Source organism: Pseudophryne corroboree, chromosome 1 (genome assembly GCF_028390025.1).
Source record: "Pseudophryne corroboree isolate aPseCor3 chromosome 1, aPseCor3.hap2, whole genome shotgun sequence".
NCBI classification, from domain to species: Eukaryota; Metazoa; Chordata; class Amphibia; order Anura; family Myobatrachidae; genus Pseudophryne; species Pseudophryne corroboree.
In genome coordinates, this window is record NC_086444.1 from 1,192,532,523 (window position 1) to 1,192,544,757 (window position 12,235).

The 12,235-nt window shown below is 46.1% G+C and overlaps 1 long non-coding RNA gene across 1 annotated transcript in view; it reads left to right on the forward strand.

The window, feature by feature from the left end:
- Positions 1 to 12,235, forward strand: part of LOC135016193 (uncharacterized) — a 321,242-nt gene that overhangs the window by 298,577 nt on the left and 10,430 nt on the right. The window contains exon 2 of the long non-coding RNA XR_010214378.1: positions 8,850 to 9,031. This is a non-coding gene — a long non-coding RNA (uncharacterized LOC135016193). The remainder of the gene's footprint in view (positions 1 to 8,849; positions 9,032 to 12,235) is intronic.

Below are 12,235 nucleotides of genomic sequence, written 5' to 3' on the forward strand. Positions count from 1 at the left end.
AAACCTGTTGAATTTGGCCCTGTTTCCCTTAGAAGTACGCAAATCGGCAGCTATACCACCAATTCACGTACTATTTGACAAGTTTAATTCCCCGACTTGTCGAATAAAAATGCTCGGGACTGAATAGGTCAGAACACCTTCCGACCTGAAAAAGTCGAAAACTGCCATCTTTTCGACAAGACGGCCGTTTCGACCTTAATTAAATATACGGAACTTGTTAGATATCGTAAGTGAGAATTACTTGTGAATATTGATTAAGAATACTGGAAACTGGTAGTATCTCACAAATAAAGTCTCTAGTAGCAGCGGGGGCTAATATGCCTTCATTAGAAGAGAAATCTTCAGTATAGTAATAGCAGTCTCTGTTGAAAATATATTTTATTTTAATATCACTTTTTCTAATCTTTTTTTCACTTATCTTATCTGTTTTTTTATATTTCAATTTGGCTGAATATTTGAAATGATGATAATAAAAGAAATGTTTTATCTACTAATTTGGAAATTGTAAGGTTCTCAGCGCACCCAGGAAGTGGCTTCTTTTTCTGTGTGTTTGTGTTATAGTCTCTCAGGCTATGGGTAGCACTCTCGAAAAATAAAGATATGCATATACACTATATAACAAAATTGTAATATAGAAAAGTAAAAAAAACCGTCAAGGTCAAAATACCAACATTTAAAATACCGACAAGGTCAAAATACCAACATTTAAAATGTCGACAGGTCAAAAAGTCAACACAAGTTTTTCATTGGGTTTTTGGTGTGTGTATGTCGACATAGGTCGACATGGACACCGTATAAGTGTGCCGCGTCCCCTCACATGGCTTACTGTGCTCACCATGCTTCGGGCACAGTGCATCGTCATGCTCGGCACACTATTACATTCCCCCTCCAGGTCCACTGGGATAGTCAAGTATGAACAAGTCGGTTTCAACTAAAAAAATCATGAAAAACTCATGTCAACTTTTTGACCTGTCGCCATTTTAAATGTTGGTATTTTGATATTATTCTGTACTAGGTGGTTCATTGCGCCCTACGGGCGCTCTTCACACCATCGCAAGGGGCTACGCCCCCTTAACCCCTGCACGCCTTTCTGGGGTTTAATATTTGTATTATGTGGAGTATTACCTGAGAGCTGTTTGTAGCCATTTTGGACCCCAGTGGGAGTCTTAAAAATGCTTCCCCCATTGACATAAAAAAAAAATCCCCCTCCCCCAAGATATAAAAACAAAAATTGTGTGTGCGCCCGGCAAGGGGGAGTGACCATGTTAAAATGTGCGTGACTTCTGTAAAATGGGCATGACCTCGTGTGAAAAGACGACCTCACACCCCAGTTGGTGACCCTTGACAACAGATCAGCGGCACCACAGGAAAAAAAATAATAATTCCAGCATAATAAGCCCCACACAGTAATGTCCCCTGCACCATATTATGTCACACACCGCAATGGCCTTGATACACTAAATCCCCATTTTACATATTACGGCAAGCAAGAGTCCCTATTTTACACATTACAGCAGGCAAGAGTCCCCATTTTACACATTGCGGCAGGCAAAAGTCCCCATTTTACACATTGCGGCAGGCAAAAGTCCCCATTTTACACATGACGGCAGGCAAGAGTCCCCATTTGACACACTACGGCAGGCAAGTGTCCCCATTTTACACATGACGGCAGGCACGTGTCCCCATGTTACACATGACGGCAGGCAAGAGTCCCCATTTTACACACGACGGCAGGCAAGAGTCTCCATTTTACACATGACGGCAGGCAAGAGTCTCCATTTTACACATGACGGCAGGCAAGAGTCTCCATTTTACACATGACGGCAGGCAAGAGTCCCCATTTTACACATGACGGCAGGCAAGAGTCCCTATTTTACACATTACAACAGGCAAGTGTCCCCATTTTACACATGACAGCAGGCACGTGTCCCCATTTTAGACACTACGGCAGGCACGTGTCCCCATTTTACACATTATGGCAGGCACAGTCCCCTGCTACAAAGAGAGAGAGAGAGAAAGTTATAGTTATGTTTGCACTGCAGCGGCATCCGCAGGCCAGAAGTTCTCTTCCATCCGGCTTCCGGCTGTTTGTTTAGCTCGCGCCGGGCCGCCTCTCCCTGCGTGTGCCAGGTGGCTCCCCCCCCTCCCTGTCATCAGTACTCCACTCGGGGGCGCAGGTTAGTGGAATGATGCGTTTGCGTTGTGAAGTCACAACACAAATGCATCATTGCATGAAACTCCAGGCCCCAAGCAGAATAATAATGATGGGGAGGAGGGCGAGCACAAACAGAGCGACCTAGAGCCGCAGCGGGCACCCCGTGCGAATGCACATCGCGCCCACCGCAAGAAACGGCTGTGTATTACCTGCATTCCTAGTTCTGTTAGTGGTTAAATATTGGCCGACTAATGGGCGTTCGATGGTGAAAGGGGTGGGGAAGTGGGGTCCGCGGATGGGGTAGGGGGTCCAGAGGTGCTGCGGGTGTGGGAGGGGCAGGGGTGCGGCAGGTGGTGGAGGGGCGGGTGCTGGTGTTCCGGGTGGGTGGGGGGAACAGGGGGTCAGTAGGTATGGAGGGTGGGGGAGGGGTGGGTGCAGCGGATGAGGAAGGGGTTCCGTGGGCGCTGCAGGTGGGGGAGGGGCCGATGTGTGGGTGCCACGGGTGGGGGAGAGGCAGGTGCTGGTGTGTGCGTGTGTGTGTGTGGGGGGAGTATAGGGGGTCCAGAGGAGTTGCGGGTGGGAGCAGCGGATGAGGGTGGTGGTCCGGGTGCGCTGTGGGTGCGTGGGTGGGGGAGAGACGGGTGTGGTGTGGGCTGGGGGAGTAATAAGCCCCATATGTAAGGACAATAGAGGATGTGTATGTATTGTAAACTCTCATGTCAGGGGTTACACAGGGAGCCTCCTTTTTACCTCAGGCAGAGTGAGTGATTGGTGGGCAGGCCTGTGCAGCAGCCATTGGTGGTCTGTCCTCCCCTCTGTCCTGCGGCATGCTGGTGGGTGGCAGGCAGTGTGGTGGTTGTGCAGGTGCGCTGGTATTGGCTGTCCTGGACGCTGCTGCTCTCCGTAGTGGCGTCCTTTGGCCGGTGACAGGCAGCGGGCCCCAGGGCTCCCCATCCCTGCCGCACATTCGCAGCTTGGCGGCCCGCTACGGCCGCTGCACGGGGCGGCTCAGCTAGGAGCAAGGAGTCCTCTCGGGGTGACGGTGATGAGCTGTATCTGAAGGTGGCAGGTATTACTGATGGGGGACGAGGGCTCAGCTGCTACAAAACACATAAACACATATATATATATATATATATATATATATATACACACATATACATATATGGGGGCAATGTATATTTGGCATTGTGGGGCATTGTATACCTGGCACTGGTGGGGGGGGGGCAATGTATATCTGCCGCAGTGTCGGCATTGTCTATCTGGCACAGTGTTGGCATTGTATAGCTGGCACAGGGGGCCAATGTATATCTGGCACAGTGTGGGTATTGTATATCTGGGCTTGTGGGGGCAATGTCTATCTGCCACTGTGGGCCCTTTGTATATCTGCCACTGTGGGCTCAATGTATATCTGGCATTGTGTTGGAATTGTATAGCTGGCACTGTGGGGGCAATGTATAGCTGGCACTGTGGGGGCAGTGTAAAGCTGGCACTGTGGGGGCAGTGTATAGCTGGCACTGTGGGGGCAGTGTATAGCTGGCACTGTAGGGGCAGTGTATAGCTGGCACTGTGGGGGGCATTGTATAGCTGGCACTATGGGGGACATTGTATAGCTGGCACTGTGGGGGGCATTGCATGCAGGAGGTGTTGCTGGGGTTGTGGGGAGGGGGGTTTAGGTGGCATGCAGCCAGCGTGTGTGCCGCGGCTGCATGCAGAAGGATAGTGCTGGGGTTGTGGGGAGGGGAGGATTGGTGCTGTGGTGTGCTGTGCGGCTCGTCTGTTCAGCTGATGGCGGGTCCCAGCCAGCTTGTCGTGGAGCGGCCGGCGGGTCCCGGCCAGCATGTCGTGGAGCGGCTGCATGCAGGAGGTGGTGCTGGGGTTGTGGGGAGGGGGGGATTGGTGGTGTGCAGCTCGTCCGTGGTGCAGACGGCAGGTCCCGGCCAGCCTGTGTGTGCCGCGGCTGCATGCAGGAGGTGGTGCTGGAGTTGTGGGGAGGGGGGGGGGATTGCTGGTGTTGGCTCTGGGGCTGCTGGCTGCCTCTGGGGACTGGCTGGGGTTTTGTGGAAGGGAAGGGGGGGGAGGTGCAGGGTGCCGGTGTCATTGGGGTGTAGGTGGCTGTTTTGGGGGGTAAACCTAGGGAGGGGTGCATGGTTACCAGGCACTGTGCAGTCTCCGGCCACTGGTGGGTTGTCTGTGGAGATGGTATCCGGATTCTGTGGCTGCAGTGCTGCTCCCGTTGCAGGTAGTGGTAAGTGGTGTGCTGGCACTGGGACAGGAGCTGTTAACTCCCCCCAGGCCTGTGACTCCACCCAGCGTTAGAGGGCCAGGCACAGACTCACAAGGCAAATATATAGGGGATTTTATATTTCAGGATTTTGACATTGTCACGATTTTGACCGTTGGTCAATTGTTGTCGGGATTATGACCATCTGGATTTTGATTGTAGGTATTTCATACTAAACCCATTTCAGCAAGACAGCAATCCCCAACATTTCTCAGAATCCACCATAAAGTACTGTACTTCACAATATGGAAGGAATAGACGATTAATGGTTTTTCGAATGACTTTCACAGTCCTTATACTTGAAAGCTATTAGAATTCAAACAGCAATGCATGCAAGAGGACATAAGAATGTTTATGAGCTAGACCCATCTGCAGACTTTTAACTTGGTTCAAGAAATGTTTAAAAAGTGATTTCTGCTGGAGGATCCGTTACTAATACTGACTGGCAGAGTGACCACATTTTTACACATGCCACATTTACTATTGCACTTATTAAATAAATAGTAAATAGTAAAATATACAGGACTCCAGTATGTCATTGTTACATTTGTAACCTGCAGAGCCTTTATTACCTTATTTTTATCTAGAGATTTATTGAAACATACAATTGGCTACGTGTGGAAGATTTGGAATGTGTAATGTTAATTTTAATCTAGCATTTAAAGTTAAACTCCTCAGGAACTCTGCTTTGCCATTTATTGGAACATTTCTTCATGATGAATAATACAGTATGCACAACACTTTATTGTATTACTGGCTTGTGCTGTATAACCTTTGTTTTAGTTACATAGTAGTAGTATGTTGCTCTATAGTTTCTTTTACATAACACTCATTGGGGTAGATGTATTAACCTGGAGAAGGCATAAGAAAGTGATAAATCAGTGATAAGCAGTGTTAAGTGCAAGGTGATAATGCACCAGCCAATCAGCTCCTAACTGTTAATTTACATATGGGAGCTGATTGGCTGGTGTGTTTATCACCTTGCATTTAACACTGGTTTATCACTTCCTTATGCCTTCTCCAGGTTAATACATCTGCCCCACAGGCTCCAGAACTTGGGATATTAAGGATGTGATGGTGCCCTGGTGCCTTCCCACACTCAGGGGCAGATTTATTAAGGCTGGTGAAGTGATAAAGTGGAAGGTGATAAAGCACCAGCCAGTCAGCTCCTAACTGTCATTTTTCAAACCCAGCCTGTGACATGATAGTTAGGAGCTGATTGGCTGGTACTTTATCACCGTGCATTTTATCACTTCACCAGGCTTAATAAATCTGCCCCTGAGTACAGAAACAGAGAGAGGTAGCACTCCGAGGGACTTTAAAGGCTACAAAGATGCTGTGACAGCAATGTTATTCCATGTGATGTTCCAGTGTATTCAACTTTTTCATAGGATGCTTTTCTCTACATCCATCCATCCATCCATCCATCCATCCATCCATCCATCCATCCATCCATCCATCCATCCATCTATCTATCTATCTATCTATCTATCTATCTATCTATCTATCTATCTATCTATCTATCTATCCATCTATCCATCCATCTATCTATCTATCTATCTATCTATCTATCTGTCTATCTATCTATCCTGTATACTTTTAAACATTAAATACAGTACTGGAAGTTAGGATTCCAACATTTCAGTCCTTTTAATATAACTTTCTTCAGGGTTACCACAAGTTTTTGTGTATTCCATAGAATTGTGAATATATTTAGCTTGTTTGTGCTCCTAAAAACCTCCTACAGTATTTGGACAAACCAAGATGTATGTGATTCCCCTTGCAGTTCAATCAGCCAACCTTGATTATGTAGCAAAGTCAAATGTTAAAATAGTAGAAAATGAAGGAGGACAGCAACTGGTGACCAAGAAGATGAGATCAGTATTTTACAGTCACGGGTTATACACACTGGTGCTTAGAGAGGGGGGGAGAGGGTACTAAATTACCCGGGCCCAGGTCCGATGGAGGGTCCCAAGTTCCCCGCCCCCCCTTACCTTTCCGCAGCAACTGCAGATTTTCTCCTTGACCTACTGGGCTGCTATGTGGCCAGGGAGGCCTTTTTCTAAGGGTTCATGGCCACCCCTCCTGTGATTAGTCAATGCCTCCTGAAAAGTACCTGGGCCCACCCAGACTCCCTAATGCCCTGGTTATACCTGAGGAGGAGCTCTCTCAAGTCACTATGTGTGTGAGAAATTCTCAGACTATTATGAGTTATGAGATGAAGGGCCTAATTCTGAGTTGATCGCAGCAGCAAATTTGTTAGCAGTTGGGCAAAACCATGTGCACTGCAGGTGGGGCAGATATAACATGTGCAGAGAGAGTTAGATTTGGGTGGGGTTTGTTCATACTGAAATCTAAATTGCAGTGTAGAAATGAAGCAGCCAGTATTTACCCTGCACAGAAACGAAATAACCCACCCCAATCTAACTCTCTCTGCACATGTTACATCTGCCCCCCCTGCAGTGCACATGGTTTTGTGTACTGCAGGGGGTGACCAGATATAACCTCCATGGGTTAATAAATTTGATTTCCATTGATAATTTTTGTGTGATTTTGTTGTCAGCACATTCAACTATGTAAAGAACAAAGTATTTAATAAGAATATTTCATTCATTCAGATCTAGGATGTGTTATTTTAGTGTTACCTTTATTTTTTTGAGCAGTGTAGTATATCCCCTACCACAGACTTTGTGACAATTTTCTAATCGGAGCTTTACCATCTTTTCCAGTAAAACATTTGTGCATCTCTAAACATTAAAAATGGAAATTAATTGGGTAAAAGACTTTCTCTAAAAATGTAATCCTAAATATTGTTTTGAGAGCTAATTTGTCACATTATGAAAGCAGCCCTTCACAAGTATCCTAATTTGTAGGTCTCATCTGCCAGATTTCCTCACCGTTACCTCACTGTGTTTTTCTGTGTCTCACAGTTTTCCGTAGTTTCGCTAATTGGATGATCATCCCTACGTACATATGGTGGCTGACATATTTAGATTTTTTTTTAGCTGTAGATCTCACATAAGATACACAAAAAACCATGCCGCACCTTAGTCATTTTATCTTCACAAGTAGATGTTATTTTTAAGAAGTTTTTTTCATTTTTCATGAATCAATTCTACAAATTGCCTTTTTAAAATTCAATTGGAAGCATCACTATTATATAAGTTACAATCTCATAATATGTATTCATGATCAAATAGTATCATTAAAAAATGGTACTCAGTCTTTAGGTCGAAAACACGTTGACCGTCACTCATTAGGTTGACCACTATTGGTCGACATGCATGGTCATTTTGTCATTTGGTCATTTGGTTAACATGGTCACTAGTTCGACATGGCAAATGTTGACACATGAAAAGGTTGACATGGTTTTTAAATACTTTACGATCCACGTGGACTACAATTGGGAACGGTAACCTATGCCGAGTGCAGCGGAGCAAGGCACCTTCCCCCGAAGCATGGCGAGCAATGCGAGCCATGCGAGGGGACACAGGGGGTCATTCTGACCCGTTCGTTCGCTGCGTTTTAACGCAGCAGAGCAAACGGGTCCCTACAGCGCATGCGCCATAGTGTGCGGGTGCATGCCAGATGGCCGAAGGCCGTAGCAGGGATACGATTGCCTCTGCCTGATTGACAGGCAGAGGCAATCGCTGGGTGGGAGGGGGCAGAACAATGGTGTTTGGCCGCCATTTTGTGGGTTTGGTCCAGCCAACGCAGGAGTGGCCAGACCGAATGGGGGGCGGGCCGCAGCGGCTGCGTGACGCCACACGCAGCCGCTGCGGGCCGGGGAGCGACGAGTAGCTCCCGGTCAGCACGCTAAAGCTACACTGGCCGGGATCTACTATTCAAGTGCAAAGGCATCGCCGCTGTGCGATGCCTTTGCACTTCTGCGAGGGGGAGCCGGACTGACATGCAGGGCGGGATAGCCCTGTGCTGGGCGTCCCCCGCATGTCAGGGAAGAAGATCATAGCTGTACTAAATTTAGCACAGCTACAATCAACTCGGAATGACCCCCACAGTGCACTAATTAGAGTTCCCGGTAACTTTTATGAAGAAAACGACACCTATAAAAATGAAAAAAACTCACGTCGACCTTTTTCCATGTTGACCTAATGACTGTGTCGACCTACTTCAGGTGTCAACCTAGTCACTGTCACCCAATAGTGGTCGACCTAATGACTGTCGACCTAGTTACTGACGATCCAACGATCCCCACCCTAAAAAAATATTTTTTTTTTACATAATGTTGAATATGCAGCATTACGAATACTTTGCATGTAGCATTTGTACAGTGACTTAGGGATTTCCATTGTTAAAAAAAGATTATTTTTTTAACAATGGAAAATTTGCACTATTACCAAGTTAGTTTATATCTAGCATTTATAATGTATCCTTTGATTTACATTTTAGCCTGAAGACTCACTAAATGCAATGAAGACATTAAAGAAGAATTTGACGCAACTGCCTTGGAAGAAAAACATCTATAGATGTGTCCTAATTCATTGTGGCTTCAGACACGCTAGATACTGGGTGACTCAACGGTGCTAATCTTATTATTAGCTCAAAAAGCGCAACGGAGAATGCTGAGCTATGTAAGAAACTGTTAATAAATAAACATACAGTAAAACATTTGGAAGAGACAAAACTACTTTGCTATACTGGATTGATCAATTTGATGTGTGACATTTGTACATCTCTATGACTGAGTCTGCATAATTACTGGTTTAAACACATTTTGTGCTCATGAAGACATTGTGAAGCAGCCAATCAAAAGAGGTTTCCTACTGTGGATCTGATGTGTATGAATACTATATATAGTATATATAGTATATATATATATATATATATATATATATATATAAAACAAAATATCGGCACTCAGTGGTCTTGGAAAAAAGGTCGCACAAGCGGCAACATGGTCCAGCAATGTTTTGGGGCTTTATTGACCCATCCTCAGGCTGTATACATACAAAAATGACATGTGAAAAACATACCTTATATCCCCTCCAGCTACCATCAGCGGAACGCCGAGCCGCTGCATGCTCCTGTCTCCTAGCCCGGAAACAGTGAAGTCCACACTTCTGTCCCTCGGAGTGGTTGCCGCGGCAACCCGACATCCGCTGCTGCACTGGCATACACAATGTATAATGCACCCCTGGAACATAATAGACATACATAGTGTTGTAAATCCCACTTATATATAATACTCATATCGAAAAGGCATAATATGACACATTTCCAAAGTGCATTACACAAATACACCACCACTAAATATACATATATATAAAATGTTGAAAAGGACGCATTATTATAATAACTGCTATATACACTCTATCATTAATTAGGTACTGTTTCTCCACATCTACTAAAAAACAGTGAATCCTTAAAGCAGGAGTGGGGAACCTCTGGCCTGCGGGCCGTATAAGGCCCGCGAAGCCGTTTGGTCCGGCTCACCAGCTCCTCTCAGTGAGACACGCCATCGCACAATCCGGCGGCAGCGTGTCTAAGCTGTCACCACACGGAGGAGAGCGCGGCTATTGTCGGGCGGCGGCGGCGTGTAGGACTTGAAACCAGCCGCCGGTTCGTGAGCCAATCAGAGCTCGCGGACCGGCAGCCAATCAGGAGCCGCGGCAGCCGGTCTGCGAGCTCTGATTGGCTCTCGAACCGGCGGCTGGTTTCAAGTCTTACACGCCGCCGCCCAACATAGCCGCGCTCTCCTCCGTGTACCCACCGAGGGGGGGGGGGGGGCGGGGGGGCATCTGTATACCTGGCACTATGGGGGTCATCTGTATACTTGGCACTGTGGGGGCATCTGTATACCTGGCACTGTGGGGGCATCTGTATACTTGGCACTGTGAGGGGCATTTGTATACCTGGCACTGTGGGGGCATCTGTATACCTGGCACTGTGAGGGGCATTTGTATACCTGGCACTGTGAGGGGCATCTGTATACCTCGCACTGTGGGGACATCTGTATACCTGGCACTGTGAGGGGCATTTGTATACCTGGCACTGTGGGGGCATCTGTATACCTGGCACTGTGAGGGGCATTTGTATACCTGGCACTGTGGGGGCATTTGTATACCTGGCACTGTGGGGGCATCTGTATACCTGGCACTGTGAGGGGCATTAGTATACCTGGCACTGTGGGGGCATTTGTATACCTGGCACTGTGGGGGCATCTGTATGCCTGGCACTGTGAGGGCCATTTGCATACCTGGCACTGTGGGGGCAATTGTTGATCTGGCACTGCACTATTGGGGGCATATGTGTATCACGTCCCATTTTAACTGGCCACACCCATTTTTTTGGCGGGCGCGGGGGCAGACTTGTATGGCCCCCGAAGGATTTTATAAATATCCAAATGGCCCTCGGTAGAAAAAAAGTTCCCCACCCCTGCCTTAAAGGAACACATTAAGGTTTAGGTGTTCATTGAGCCCCCTAGGTCTCACAGTGTTCAATAGATGTATCCATTTGGACTCTAGGCACAATAATATTTTTGTGCCTATCACCTCTCCTCCGATCATCAGGAACGTGATCAATAATCATATGCGAAAGGGTAGAAATACCATGACGAAACTCAGCAAAATGTCGAGTAATGGGTTGATCAGAAGACTTTCCAATCAGGTGAGCCCTAATTGCAGACCTATGTAAGACCATGCGCTCCCTAAAAGAGCGAATGGTCTTACCAACATAGCACATACCACACGGGCATTTTACCAGGTAAATAACATATGAACTGGTACATGTCAGTGGGTGTCTGATTTCATACTTGCATCCCGTATGTGGATGATAAAACTATCTTCACGCTGTCATGTGGCTGCATGTTGTGCAGCCCAAGCACTTGTAACATCCATTTCTTCTTACCACCCCCTTGTGGGTCTTCATATGTTCTGTGATATCAGAGCGGACTATCCAGTCCTTGATGTTTTTGCCCCACCTGTAGCAGGGCATAATTCTAGAATGTTTCAGACTTTTAAGTTCTTTGCCATTCTGCACAATTGGACATAATGTTCTGGTGATCCTACTTATACTGTTTTGTTCTGTGCTACAGTATATTTCCGTACCCAATGTACTCTATCCTGATGTTGAACTTTGATTTTCTGCTTTAGGGTTTCAGATCTTGGAATGGCTTCCACTTTCTTCCTTGCTGTATATAAAATCTCATCCATATATCCTTGTTGTTTAAATTTATCAGCAAGTTTATCCAAGCTCTCCTATAAATCCTCACTGTTGCTCATGATTTTCTTGGCTCGTAGGAACTGGGAAAATGGAAGACTTTTAATGGTTGCTTGAGGGTGATGGCTGTCTGCCCTTAAGAGTGTATTTCTGTCCATTAACTTATTGAACATCTTCGTCCAGATCTTGTTCTCGCGGATACTGATCTGCACATCCAAATAGGAGATCTCTTCCAAACTGAGAGAAAACTGTGAATTTGATGGGGCTGTCCCACTTGTTGATATCTTCCACCATAATGTGGAATTCCTTATAGGTTCCTCTCCAAAACAATATCACGTCATCTAATGTATGTATCTCCTATAAAATATCTATGTATCTCCTATAAAAGAGTATCTTATATATACCACACTATTTTTGTACAGTTTTAAACTAATTGCACCAAATGATGACTAAAATGATGATGACTGGAATGGGTCAGTTTGACTCAAATGGATTAATGGAAAATAGTTACAATACAGTATAATACTGTATTCCAGGCCTGGCCAACCTGTGGCTCCCCAGCTGTTGTAAAACTACAATTCCCAGCATGCTTTGCCACAGTTTTGCTATTAGGGAAT